Genomic DNA, 14,950 nt, shown 5'->3' with positions numbered 1-14,950 from the left:
ATGGCTCGGTAGGGGTGTCATTTGGGAGGTGGACTCCTCTGAAGGACACAGATGGTCAGAGCTATTTTTGAGACCCCACTGCCTGTGGACCAGACAGCCTCTTCCAGCTGAGAGAAGGACAGGAGAGAAAGCTAGGTGGGCATAGGTGTCTCTCTCCCTCCCTCCCTCTCTCTCTCTCTCTTTTCCCTAAGGGCAACTAATGTTTATTGCTCATCTCTTTCTAATTAGACTTCCATATTCATGTAGTAATACCCCTGAACACATTAATCTAATCTGGGCATCTCCTATACACTAATAAAAAGAAAAGAAAAACCTAATACATAATTCTGGTAAGAGACCAAAGTCACACAATTAATTTCAGAGATATGATAATGACAGGATAATATCCTACTCCTATTCCTAGTTTATAAAACAAAATATAGCTTAATAAAATACTGCTTTAGTATGGCTGTAGGAATATTTGTATTGTTTGGCAGGTGTCTCTTAAAGAAAGGGGCAACCGCTGGTAAAATGAGAACCAGGATCATCAACTCTGGCTGCATGAGGTGTTGGCCTGAGGATTTTTGAGCACTTTTACATGTTTCATAAACTTGAACTAGAGCTCAGGTTTGCTGATTCCCAGCTCTGTGTTCTCCTCATGAAGTACTGCTATGAGCTGCCCTTCAAAGGACAGGCAAGATTTCCAAGATTTCCTTCTTTTCTTAAGGCTGAAGAGTATTTCACTGTGTGTGTGTGTGTTGTGTACACACACATATACATATACACATACAAATACACATATACACTCACTTATATGTAGAAACTTTTTGAAAAGGTCAAACTCTTAGTAACAGAGAGTAGAGTGGTGATTAACAGGGTCTGGAAATGGGAGGAAAGGGGAGATACTGATCAAAGGGTACAGACTTTCAGTTCTAAGATGAATACGTTCTGGAGGTCTAATGTACAGCATAGCAACTATAATTAACAATATGTATTGTATGCTTGAAATTTGCTAAGAGAGTAGATCTCAAGTGTCATCACCAAACACACAGAAAAAGTGGTAAATATGGGAGTAGATGGATAGGCTAGCTAGTTTTATTGTGGTAAATCGTTTCACAGTGCATGCATGTACCCAAAGATCAGGTTTCACACCCTAAATACATATAGTTTTTAATGTGTCAAGTATAATGAAAAAAAAAAAAGATATAAAGGCCAGTCCTCGTTCTTACTGGTTTGAAGACACAGTTTCCTCACCAAAAAGGGGTGATTGACACCACTCCCTTACTGGGTGGTTCTGAAGAGGTAACGCCACCCTGTGTGTGCAGAAAACAAGGTCTGTGCAAATATAACCCCTTCCTGTTGATGAGACACCAGGGTGACTGGAACATAGAGGGATTAGCCAATGGTGCAGTTTGCCCAGGGCACAGAGGGCTTGGCACACAGGGCTAGAAATATAGGCTGGATCCATAGGATGTGGGGCCTTGGCAGGAAGAGGAGGTGGGCTGCCTTTGAGGGTGTTTTGGAGGAATGATTGTCTTTATCCACTTTCCCAATAGCACCAGCATTAAGAGGCACTGCTATTCCTTCCAGGGGATATATTTGGCTCTCAGCCTCTGCTGCTATGCAACAGTCTGCCTCTGAGGTCACAGCAGGACTCGGGGACACTGCTCTGGTCAGCTGTGTCCATAGCGTCCTGGAGAGGGGAAGATGGGGAGGGGGTGAGGGTAAGTCTGGGAAGCCTTTCCAGGGGTGGGGTCCTCGGCTCTGGAGCAGCCTGCTCTCTCAGAGGGGCCCACTCCACAGTGTGGACACATCAGGTAACACCAATGAGGGAAGACAGTGAGTAAAAGGGATGGATCAATGAGCCAAATACAGATATGGGGTCAACGCCAAATAAAGCTTATGTTTAGTCTTTCCGCATACACAGGACTTCTCCAAACGGAATTGGTGACACACTCTCCATACTGTTTCATGAATTATTCTAACGAATAGCACACGTTTTTTTCATTTCAGAAATCAGGAATTTTGATATTAAAGAAAGTAGAAAAGCACAGTGGGGATAGATGCCCCTTTGCTGGTCACATGGAGAATTGCAGTTCTAAAAATCTTGGATGGGGACACAGCCAGAGTGGTAGGAAGGAGGAAGAAAAGGACCTGGGCTTCATGGGACCAGAAAGAGCCTTCTGGAAGTTTCGACCCACTGGCAGAAGTCCCTCTGCATCCAGCACTTTTTGGCATCTCTAAGTCCCAAGACAGAAAGCCCACCCCTCTCTGAGAGGGAGAGAAACCTGCACTTTGAGCGTGTATATGGAATGATAGAGCTTGAGACATAAAAGCACAGACATGCAGAATGTTCTGTTTCAGCCGTAGAAACACACACACACACACACACACACACACACACACACACACACACCTACCATGTCTAGGCAATTAGTTTTGAACTTGCTTCTCCCCCCACGAGCAGTCTATTTCGTACATATTTCAAAAATAGTAAGTATATGCGTCCGTTTTTGTCAATCCACTTACAAATTCCTTCTCTCCAAATTATTACCTTGATGATTTTCCTGATGTAACATTTCAAGCAATAAGTGAAATGTGTATTTATAAAATAACGTTACTTGTGTATTTATAAAATAACATCATTTTCTGATCCTCATCCTCTGAACCAAAGGGGCCTCTGTCAATAGATTGGTGCATCTTCTCCAGATGCGGTTATCTATAGGTAGAGAATTAACTTGTATTTACAGACAAACAAATATATATATTCCCATTCACATGTTTTTCAAAATCATAATTACATTATACATACACATCTTTAGCTTGCTTTCCCATTTGGTGTTATTCATATCAGTTATTATATGTATTTCACTGGTTGTTGCCCTTCTGGCATTTAAAAATGTTTTTGTGTGTGTACATTTTTTCAGTGAGCTCTCTGTAGCAGTCTTATATCCATCTCTTTGTTGGTTAACACGTGTGCTTCATATTGCAAGCTAGTCGCTTTCAGCTTTACTACATACTTACTAGGTGTTGCCATATTGCTCTCCAGAGTGGCTGTCCACTCACCAGTGGCACCTGTCAGTTCCCCTTGCCCAAATCATGCATCTAAAGGGGGAGGTTGTGTTCCTGGTTCTAAACAGGGACCTTGGAGTCAGACAAACAAGCCAGATGATACTGGCTCTATCTCTCAGTAGCTGTGTGAACCTAGAAAAATACTTAACCTCCTTGAGCCTCACCTTTGTGGTGTGTAAACGGAAATCCTGACTCCCACCTGAAGGGAACATTGTGAGGAGTTCAAGGGGAAACCACCCTAAGGATCCCAGCATGATATTTGGTGCATCATCCACAATGCCAGTGTTTGCTGCCTTCCCATCCCAACTGCTCCAGTCTTTGACAGGGATGAGGTTTCTTACCTCAATAGCATCACCACGTTTTAGGGAGTATTTGCCAATGTAAGAAGAAGGGAAACACACATACCCATCTGTTTAACATAGGTATTTCAGTGCCATCTCTGTGACACGTGGTGTTATGGAGCTGCACTGGGGCAAAGTCCTTATCCTTTCCATGGAACAATTCTGCTTTTCCTGTCCTCAGTTGGTACCCTCTATGTTCGCATCAGGACTGCACATGACCTGGGCATCTGGGAAGATCTTGACGCCCAGAAGAGGTGACTGGGGATCTACTGGGAGGGACACTGGAATACGGGTCAGGAGCTCTTCCTGGGACTCAGTGCCTGAGCCATCCCAGGGTAAGTTCCTTCCCCTGCATGTCCTACACTGTCACATGGGTGTTCACTGAGCATCTGTCACTCTTCACACCTTCAGTGGCCCAGGGGCTGCAGAGGTCATGGTAATGGTTTCACAGGGTCCAGGTCCTTGTGGAACTTATGGTAACCTCTGTAGAACCTCCTTAATGTATAAAGAGGAGGAAGGGCTCACTGGATTTGTCAGAGACTCCCCAAAGATGAGCTGGGCCTGGCACAGTGGGCAGGACTAATGGAAGCTGGATGGGAGGGAAGAGATGGGGAGTCCAGCCCGACTGGTGAAGAGTGGGGGCTCCCAGGTGAGCAGACATGGCTCAGAGGTAACTGATTGGACACTCCAGGGGGCTGAGACCATCCTAGGTTAGGAGCAATTGCAGGATTATTACATATTTGCTTCTTTGTGATATTACACAATCTTCTAGGAAGTCTGGGTGAGATCAAAGCCTTGCCTGACCTGGGAGATACTTGGTTAGAGGCATGTCCTCCTACCGCTACCTCCCCACCACCTTTTCTGATGCAGGCTAGGGTACTAAGAACAGCCAGGCATCACTTCTTCTCACTTTATTTTATTTTGGAGGGGTGGGGACAGTGTCTAACCTTGTCTGCTCCAGATCTGAGGTTCCTGCCTTTGGATATGGCCATTGAAGAGGTATAAAATGTTTGCATCCAACCACTGGCTCTCTTCAGCACAAGAGTTATAGGATGATGGTATGACAAGGGGCTGTGAATGGAGGGGGATTCTGGGATCATTAAAGGCATGATGTCACTCAAGGCTTATGAGAAGCCATGTGGGATCAGTGGAATCCATGTTTAGGAAGATCAGCAGTTATGCCGTACTTTGGGGTTAAGGACCACAGGCAGGGATCCCAGGGTATCTGATCAGTCAGATATAAGTTCTGAAACAAAGTATTGGGAGTAGAGAGTAACACACAGGATCCGGAGGTATCCTGAGTGAAGGCACACAAACTAGTTGGAGATGAGGGATGGAAAGGAGCATCATCAGGCCACTCCCCCTGGAGTTCCTGCAGCTGCTTCTGGGCCTCCTTCCTCACAGAGGCTCCTGGGCCCTGATGGGGTTAGGGAGGGGTCCACCCCCCCACCCCCACCAGCAGCTTTTGTGAGAAGAACACCTCGTTGAAGGTTATCCAGGTACTTGATGCCTTTGTGCTTGATGGGAAGGAAGGAAGAGAAGCAGCGTATGGGAAATAATCCTCTTTTATTGTTCCATGAGCTAAGCCGACATGGAATTCCACAGCCCCAGGCTCTCTGCCACCCTACCCTGAAGCAGAGTGTACCAGGGCGTAGGGAAACGAACAGAGCAGCTGCCGCTGGAACCTTCCTGTCCAGACTCCCATTTGCTACCCTCCGTCCTAAACAGTCTTCCCATCTCACACTCCATACCATATTACCGACAATCCACCTGTTCCTTGGTACAGGCATCTACAGTGGACTCTGCCCCTCACAGATATTTGAGCAGCGTGGAGACCAGATACTTTGGAAATAAGGAGTGACATAGGACATAGGAATATCTGCATCCTAAACATAAGTTTAAAAACAATTCTATCTTAATAAAAGAAGATGTTGCTCGAGGGATGGTTTATACACTGTGTAGTTTCCTTTTTTAAGTAAGTTTTATTGTAATTCCAGTATAGCTAACATACAGTGTTCTGTTAGTTTCAGGTATATGATACAGTGATTCAAAAATTCCATACATCACCCAGTGCTCACCAGGACAAGTGCACTCCATGATCCCCATCACCTCTTTCACCCATCCCCCCGCCCACCTCCCCTCTGGTAACCATCTGTTTGTTCTCCACAGTTAAGAGTCTGATTCTTGGTTTCTCTCTCTCTCTCTTCCTTTGCTCGTTTGTTTTCTTTCTTAAATTTCACATATGAGTGAGATGATACAGTATTTGTCATTCTCTGACTGACTTATTTCACTTAGAACTATACTCTCTAGCTCCATCCGTGTCATTGCAAATAAGATTTCATTCTTTTTTGTGACTGAGTAATATTCCATTACACACACACACACACACACACGCACACATGTTCATATGTATATATAACACTTCTTCTTTATCCACTCATCTACTGATGGACACTTGGGCTGCTTCCATACTTTGGCTATTGTAAATAATACTGCTATAAACATAGGGGTTCACATATCCCTTTGAATTCGTGTTTTTGTATTTTTTGTGTAGATAGCCTGTAGTGCGATTACTGGATCGTAGGGTAGTTGTATTTTTGACTTTTTGAGGAACCTCTATACTGTTTTCCAGAGTGACTGGACCAGTTTACATTCCCATCAACAGTGCAAGAGGGTTCCCTTTTCTGCACATCCTCACCAACACTTGTTGTTTCTTATGTTTTTAGCCATTCTGACAGGTGTGAAGTGATATCTCATTGTGGTTTTGATTTGCATTTCCCTGATGGTTTCTTTTCTTTTCTTTTTTTAAATTTTATTTATTTATTTGACAGAGAGAGAGAGAGAGCACAAGCAGGGGGAGCAGCAGAGGGGGAGGGAGAGGGAGAAGCAGGCTCCCCCCTGAGCAGGGAGACTGACATGAGGCTCAGTCCCAGGACCCTGGGATCATGACCTGAGCTGAAGGCAGATGCTTAACCTACTGAGCCACCCAGGCACCCCGAGCACCTTTTCATATACCTGTTGGTCATTTGTATATCACCTTTGGAATAATGTCTATTCAGGTCCTTTGACCATTTTTTGATCAGATTATTATTTTTATGTTATTGAGTTGTATGAGTTCCTTATCTATTTTGGACATTAGCCCCTTATCAGATATATGGTTTGCAAATATTTTCTCCCACTCCATAGGTTGCCTTTTAATTTTGTTCATTATTCCTTTTGCTGTGCAAAAGCTTTTTCATTTCATGTGGCCCCACTTACTGATTTTCGCTTTCATTGCTTTTGTGTCTTCGTGTCACATGCAAAAAATCATTGCCAAGAACATTGCCAAGGAGATTTCCCCTTATGTTTTCTTCTGGGAGTTTTATGGTTTCGGGACTTACATTTAAATCTTTGATCCATTTTGAGTAATTTTTTGTGAGTGGTGTAAGTTAGCGGGTCCAATTTCATTCTTTTGCATGTGAGTGTCCAGTTTTCCCAGCACCATTTCTTGAACCGACTATCCTTTCCCCATTGAATATTCTTGGCTCTCTTATGAAATATTAGTTGACCAGTTATGCATGGGTTTATTTCTGGGCTCTCTGTTCTGTTCCCCTGGTCCATGTGTATGTTTTTATGCCAGTACCATACTGTTTGATTATGATGGCTTTGTAATGTAGTTGAAAGTCAGGAGGTATGATGCCTCCAGCTTTGTTCTTCTTTCTCAAATTGTTCTGGCTATTCTGAGTCTTTTGCGGTTCCATATGCATTTAAAGCCTTTTTTGGTTCTGTTTGTGTGGAAAATGGCATTGGTATTTTGATAGGGATCGCACTGAATCTATAGATTATTTAGGGGTAGCATGGATATTTTAACAATATTAATTCTTTCCATCCATGAACACGGAGTATCATTCCATTTATTTGTGTCTTCTTCATCAGTTTCTCTCATCAATTCAGCATATAGATATTTCACCTTCTTGATTAAATTGATTCTTAAGTATTTTATTGTTTTTGTTGTTAGTATAAATGGGATTATTTTCTTGGTATCTTTTTTCAGTGGTTCACTGTTAGTGTATAGACGTGTAGCTAATTTCTGTATGCTGAATGTGCACCCTGCAACTTTACTGTATTCACTCTGATCTTGTTGTTGTTGTTGTTGTTGTTTTTAAATCTCATTTTATCACGGTCACAGAGTGACTTAATCTGATGTTGGTGTTCTGTGTGATGGCTGATGATCAACAGGAGAACAATATAACCCAGCTATGAGTGTCAGGTGATTTCGTGATGGAGAATGGTTGGGTAGACAACAAGAAAAATTTGAGAGACCGTGCATATTCTCAACAAGAGTGACAGAGATTGCTGGTGTGGACAAAGCCAGGTGTAGATGGAACCACTGAGGACAAACAGACCGGTTATACAAAGGTAAAGGCTCTACATTTTTTTTTTCCATCTGAGTGCATGGTGAGCAAACTTGGGCACCACTATCCTAGAAAGTAATGGATACGGGGCTCAAATCCAGATCTGCCTCAATCCTGTTCACAGGTCTGTAACCAGTGAGGTTTGGCACTACCCTCTCTTAAAGATGAGGCCAGCACAGGGAAAAAGACTGAATTTGTCCTGGGGGCCATCTTCACGTAAGGAAGTGAGGCAACAGGCAGATCCTAGGCTGTGGCAGCCAGTTGAGGGTGAGGTCCAGGTTGAAATAAGTGAGGTGTGTGGCTGTTTATGCTCATACAATGCACTATCACATGCCCCTGGGATTTCTACAGGGGACCGCTTGTCATGTTTGAGGTTTTCAACCATTCTATTCTCATGTTCAGTTTAGTGCTCAATATACTGTGTAATGTGTACATCGCACTTTTACCAGTAGAAAGTCAATTTCCTTTCCATTGTGGACATTCACCTCTACCCTTTAAGCAAACACCCAGTGCTCATGCCTTCTGCCAAATAATTTCTTTTCCCAGCTCCTGAAAACAGATTGTCTCGATGGGAGGTCAAGGATTGCTTTGTATTGAGCCATATTTGTTTTGAGAAAGCAATGGATGGTACTTAAACTGGGTTTGGTGCACTGCCGTATTAGTCAGGTTCAAGGGTTTTGTTCAAAGTGCCCATGAATATGTATGAAGGCATCTTCATCTTAACCTCAAATTCTGTAGTTTGTGTTACCTATTAGCAAACATGTTGTAATGCAGATTTTAATTGTAATGCTTAAAAATGAAACTCTTTAATTTTGAGAAAACAATTCCTTTTTGAGAAACACATATTCCTCCAGGGCTTGCCAGTGACATTCTTACAATTGTTAATTCATTTTCACTGAGAAAGGATATATAACTTTCCTTCTCTGTTAAAAGCAGTATCCGGGTAACAGATGTCTGGGGGATAAACAGTAGAAATAGAAACAAAGAATTGTCTCAAATAGTCACAGTAAATTGAAGCTAGAATTTTAAATAGTTTTCAGGTGTCAAGAATGGAGCCCCAAAAGTTTACTATGTTTGTGAGTGTTTTGTGGCATTGCTAGTTATTTCCACTTTCCCCTCCATCCTTGGGTGTATTTTCCACACTGTCTAAACTGAGTGGGAATTCCCATTATGTTCATAAACAAAATCTATAAAAGTATATCCAATAATTAATGCAAGACCAGGTGAAGCAGTAGGAAGAGTAAAAGCTTTGGCTTCAGAAGATGTGGGTTCCATTTTGGGCTCAGCCAATGAATAGGAGCATGACATGTGACAGTGTGGGACATTAAGTCCCCAAGCACCAGCTTCCCTGTTCAGAGAGCAAGGATTCTCTTCTTCATAGGGTCTTTGCCAGAATTTATTGAAATCACAAGGCAGTGAAGGTCACACAGGTGCTTTAGCCTCAGCCATGCCTGGAATCTGAGGCTCAGTTTCCTCATCTGTAAAGAAGGAATCACCATGTGGACTTCGTGGTTACGTCAAAGGGATTAAATGTTATTATGTAGATTAAAATATAAGTCAGTGTCATATTACATAACATAATTAGTGACAATATAAAGAAAGATGAGATCTCCTCAGGGGTTAATGGAAATGTTTGTTTCCTTCTTTAGTGCTTTTTTAAAATGATTTTTGAAATTCATTTAAATATTCTGAAATATATTTAAGAGCATTCCACGAAGCAAATTATTTAAAAACTTCCAAACTTGTTGGCGAGGATGTGGAGAAAAAGGTGCACTGTTGGTGGGAATGCAAATTGGTGCAGCCACTGTGGAAAACAGTATGGAGCTTCCTCAGAAAATTAAAAATAGAATTACCATGTGATCCAGTAATTCCACTACTGAGTATATAGCCAAAGAAAATGAAAGCACTAATTCGAAAAGATATAGGCACCCCTATGTTTATTGCATCATTATTTAAAATAACCAAGATACAGAAGCAACCCAAATGTCCATCCATAGGTGAATGGATAAAGGAGACGTGGTATATATATTATATATAAACACACACACACACACACACACACACATATTATATATAAACACACACGTATATATGGTGTGTGTATAAAATATATGGTGTATATATGGTATATATACCATGGTGTGTGGGTGTGTTTGTGTAATGGAATATCACTCAGCCATAGAAGAGAATGAGATCTTGCCATTTGCAACAAAACGGACGGACCTAGAGGTTATAATGCAAAGTGAAATAGTCAGAAAAAGACAAATATCATATTATTTCACTCATAGGTGGAATTTAAGAAACAAAACAAATGACTAGAGGAAAAAAAGAGACAGACAGACAGAAAAAGAAAGAAAGAAAAGAAAAGAAAGAAAGAAAGAAAGAGAAAGAAAGAAAGAAAGAAGAAAGAAAAGAAACAGACTCTTTTTTTTTGTTTTAAAGATTTTATTTGACACAGAGAGAGAAAGACAACACAAGCAGGGGGAGTGGGAGAGGGAGAAGCAGGCTTCTGGCCGAGCAGGGGCCCGATGCGGGGCTCGATCCCAGGACCCTGGGACCATGACCTGAGCCGAAGGCAGACGCTTAACGACTGAGCCACCCAGGCGCCCCAAGAAACAGACTCCTAAATAAAGAGGACAAATTGGTGGTTACCAGAGAGGAGATGGGTGGAGGGATAGGTGAAATGGATCAAGGGCATTAAGAGTTCACTTATCGTGATGAGAACTGAGTAATGTACAGAATGGTTGGATCATTATATTGTACACATGACTCTAATATAATGCTCTATTTTAATTATGCTTCAATTTGAAGCACCACGACCACCACCACCACCACGAACAATTTTCTAACTTACAATTCTTTTTTTTTTTAAGATTTTATTTATTTATTTGACAGAGAGAGACACAGCGAGAGAGGGAACACAAGCAGGGGGAGTGGGAGAGCGAAAAGCAGGCTTCCCGTGGAGCAAGGAGCCCGATGCGGGGCTCGATCCCAGGACGCTGGGATCATGACCTGAGCTGAAGGCAGACGCTTAACTGACTGAGCCACCCAGGCGCCCCTCTAACTTACAATTCTACCTCTGGAAGGTTCATTTGTTCTCTGTCATGAAAAACCACATCTCCAAAAAATCACAGACTGTCATTACAGTACTTTCATTGGATCTTTTAGAGAAGGAAGCATCAATCTGCAGCCTCAACAGCTTCTCTGAAGTACACGCCCTCATTGTTGTCTGTGGAACCACTCTACAGTTCAATTTCTGAACTGACCTGTGTCCTGGACATCCCCCTCAAAAGTAGAAGAGGCAAATCTGTGGCAAATCTTCAGGTAAAATATTTGAAAAACTTCAGAATCGTTAGTCCACCCTGTGGAGCCACAGCCCATGAGAACGTTTGAGCTCACAGTCTTTCGTCCTCTTTCACATGAACAGTGTATCTGGAGATGGGAAAGGTGATGGGGTGACTAGATGCCTAAAGGTAATCAAACCGGTAGGGTGTGTCTGAGACTTCTCACAGGAAGTGAATGCTTAAACTGAGATTGGAGGCTAAGGAGGCAAAGGAGGCATTAGCCTGCTGAATAGGAGAGGGTGGAGACTAACCAGACATAGCAGGAAGGAAATACCTTATAACCTGGCTCATCCCTTGGGAAACCCAGTGTGGAAATCCCTTACACAGCAGTTTGGCATGCTGAGAAAAACTTTGTAATACTTAACAAGACAACTGTAGAAAGTTCCTGAACCCTTTCTGCCCTCTCTGCTCCCACCTCAGGCCTATAATCTCCACCAGCCCTCTAAGAGGTGTGTGATGTTATTACTATGATTTCTCTCTGTGAAACCACAAAGAAGAAGAAACTCGTTAGGTAAAGCAGTTTGAGCATGATCTTAATTTACATGCCGTTTCACCACTCGCAGTGCAAAATTTAACTTTTAATCGATTCTTCTCTCCTTTTCCCAGTTAATATTTTTCACTGGAGAAAATTCAGGAATTGGGGGTCCGTGCCATCTGATGAACATATCTAGAATGGCAGCTTAGACATCACTTAGCAGGGAACCCTGGAAGGAGGAAGGGAGTAAGGTCCCAATCAGAGGGAAACTTCTGGAAGATTTTGTGGAAAATGAAGCATTAAGGGTGAGTCAGAGCCCATGTACATGAAATCCAGTAGCAAGAACTTTTCTTCAGCCCCTCCCTCCCAACTATAACAGGAAACCGATAGGTGTGTGATTGAGAGACAAAAATAATGTGGAAAGAATATATAGATTTAGATATATACAGTTAAGCTACACAAAAACATATGATTTTTGTAATGAAATTTCCAACCAGGTATATACTACAATGCTATAAAATCTTATATCAGTTATTTTTTTGGATTTCAAGTTAATGTATTTATTTCAAAATCAAATGCAGTGTAGGAATGTGTATTTATTAGAAAAAATATTTTTGTATGTATTTTTTATCTTGTTATACAGCAAGATGTATTTCCTTGGGAATTTTGTTTATATTCCCCAGATATACTTCCCTGTGCACAGTAATATATAAGTACATTTACACGAACACATATATTCTTCCAAATTTTGTTCACAATATGTATATACTATTCTCCATATGTTTTATATATACATATATGTTTATGTATATACATATATGGAAATATATGTGCACACAAACATACATACATGTGTAATTGTTTTGTACATGTTTAATCTTATAAGTTTGTAATGTATAGTTTTTTTTTTTTTAAAGATTTTATTTATTTATTTGAGAGAGAGAGAATGAGAGAGAGCACAGGAGAGAGGGGAGGGTCAGAGGGAGAAGCAGACTCCCTGCCGAGCAGGAAGCCCGATGCGGGGCTCGATCCAGGGACTCCAGGATCATGACCTGAGCCGAAGGCAGTCGCTTAACCCACTGAGCCACCCAGGCGCCCTGTAATGTATAGTTCTTATTTGAATTATTTCAACGGACTTCAAGCGACAATCTTTTATTAATCAGATTTATTTATCTAATAGAATATTAAACATTTGCCTTTAAAACACATTCCATGCATTTTCCCAATAATTTGCATTTCCTTATATGTAACATTTCTGTTTGGGATAGCAAAGGTTTTTGTTTTTTTTCCTTTAACTTCCCTTTAATTTGTCCAATCAAATTTGTAAGAGAGTTAAAAGTTTTTCTTGGTTTTGATGGCCCCAGGTGTTCATGTCATGTTGACAGGCAGGGTACTCAAACAAACTTTTACCCAGTGTCTTTGTCTTGAAGATGATGGTGGAGATGAAATCCCATTCCTCAGGCCTGGAGGCCTGGATAGGGGGCCAATGGATAACCCTGTCCTGGGGATGGTGTGTGGGGCCCAACCAGAAGCAGAGGAAAAGTAACCTCCATGGAGGGAAGAAAATGTTCATTTGCAGAATTATTTTAAGCCAGAGACACTTTACATGGTATCTTCAATAACCTTACAAGTATTCGGTTATTTTCCCCACTTATTTACACATGTAGAATTAGGTGTGAAGCTTTTTTCCATTGTGCCAGGAAGCCTTCAGTGCTTTGAATTCTCACTGGGCTAGTATTTGATGCAACCCTAAGTATTTCTTGTTTTGTTTTCTGTTGTAGCTGTATTGTTTTTAAATGAAGACAACCCATGAAAATTAAAGCAATTTCTGTACTATCAAAAGAAAAAAAAATAAAAGTTTGAAAAGATGGGAGTAACTATTTGCAAACAATATTACAGAATTTGTGCTACTGGGCTAGAAAATGAAGGACTTTTGTTTATCAGTGGAGAAAGGGACAAATGATAACAAATAATTTTATGTATGCTTTTTATGTAAAAGCAAAATGCTTCTCCAGTACACATCTGGAGAGATGCCACACCGCATTAACTGAAGAAATGGCAATCTGGAGATGTTGTAATAAGTAAGTGAAAGAATCAATTTGCAGAAAATTATTTATGTGATTGCAAATTTTTAAAAGTATGTATCTATAACCACATAACTACACAAATATTTTCAGGTAGGTGTACACGTTACCTAAAGAGAAACACCTCTGGAAAATGTGCACCAATCTATTTACATTGGATATCTTGGATATCTGTGAGTTGGGGTGAGGGGATCATACAGACGGAAGGTGCAGAATGATTTCATTTTCTAAGTATACGTTTTTAATGTTTAGCATTTTGCGATTAGGCAAATTTGTTGAGAGAAACACTTGAAAACATCTAATAGCCAATTCACAAGAAAAGTTCACCTATACTTACCATGTTATGAAAATGTTCACACGATACTGTTTAATTAGCAAATATAAACTTCAGCTTTCGACTTGACAGTTTATCTCTGTGTGTGTGTGTGTGTGTGTGTGTGTGTGTTTCTGTCTTACACTTCCCTTACCCCCAAATGTTCACACTCTCATGTGCAGAGTTTTCTTCACCTCTCTCAGGGACTGAATTTTCTCTCTCGGGGCATGGAGATCCAGGAAGGGATTGTGGCCAAAGAGTAGAAAATTCCAGAAAGTAGTGGAAAATTCCAGAAAGTTCTGGCTAATGCACTGGAGTCCAGGCGCCTCCCTCCTTCTTTCTGCCTTGCAAAGCCCTCTGGTCTGAAACTTTCAGAGCTACAGTTCTCTCTCTGACCACTAAGGGGCATCTACCTATACTGACTATGTTTTTTGGCAAAGGAAAAGGCATGATTTGTTTCATTCTACTCTCATTACAGTGACCCACCAAACTCTGTTTGCTATTTCCTTTTTAGTTTCCAGGTCTGCTGTGTGTGTGTGTGTGTGTGTGTGTGTGTGTGTTTGTGTGTGTTGTTTATGTTTTATTTTTGTTTTTGTTTTTTTGGTGGGGGAGGGTTTGTTTGTTTGCTATTATCTCTCTGGAATGAGTTGGAGATAATGCCAGCCATGTGATTATTTTCAGAACATTCTTTTATTTTGCTCTAACTTAAGAAAAAAAAAATCCAACATATTGCAGCAAGAATTTAGTTAGGCTACATATGCATGGACATGTCACCGCCATTCCATGGAACTCAGTTGCAGTCTCTGTTTCTCCAGGTAGCATCTGAATGACTCCAAACAAGCTCCAGCACCTCATTAAGCTGCAGCAAACTTGCAAAGCTGGTGACTGTGATATATCAGAGCCCCCTTGTGAGGAATCCAGGACAGAGCAGATGCAATGTAGCAAATC

Source organism: Neomonachus schauinslandi, chromosome X (genome assembly GCF_002201575.2).
Source record: "Neomonachus schauinslandi chromosome X, ASM220157v2, whole genome shotgun sequence".
Taxonomy (NCBI): domain Eukaryota; kingdom Metazoa; phylum Chordata; class Mammalia; order Carnivora; family Phocidae; genus Neomonachus; species Neomonachus schauinslandi.
Note: the sequence above shows the minus strand (reverse complement) of the source record.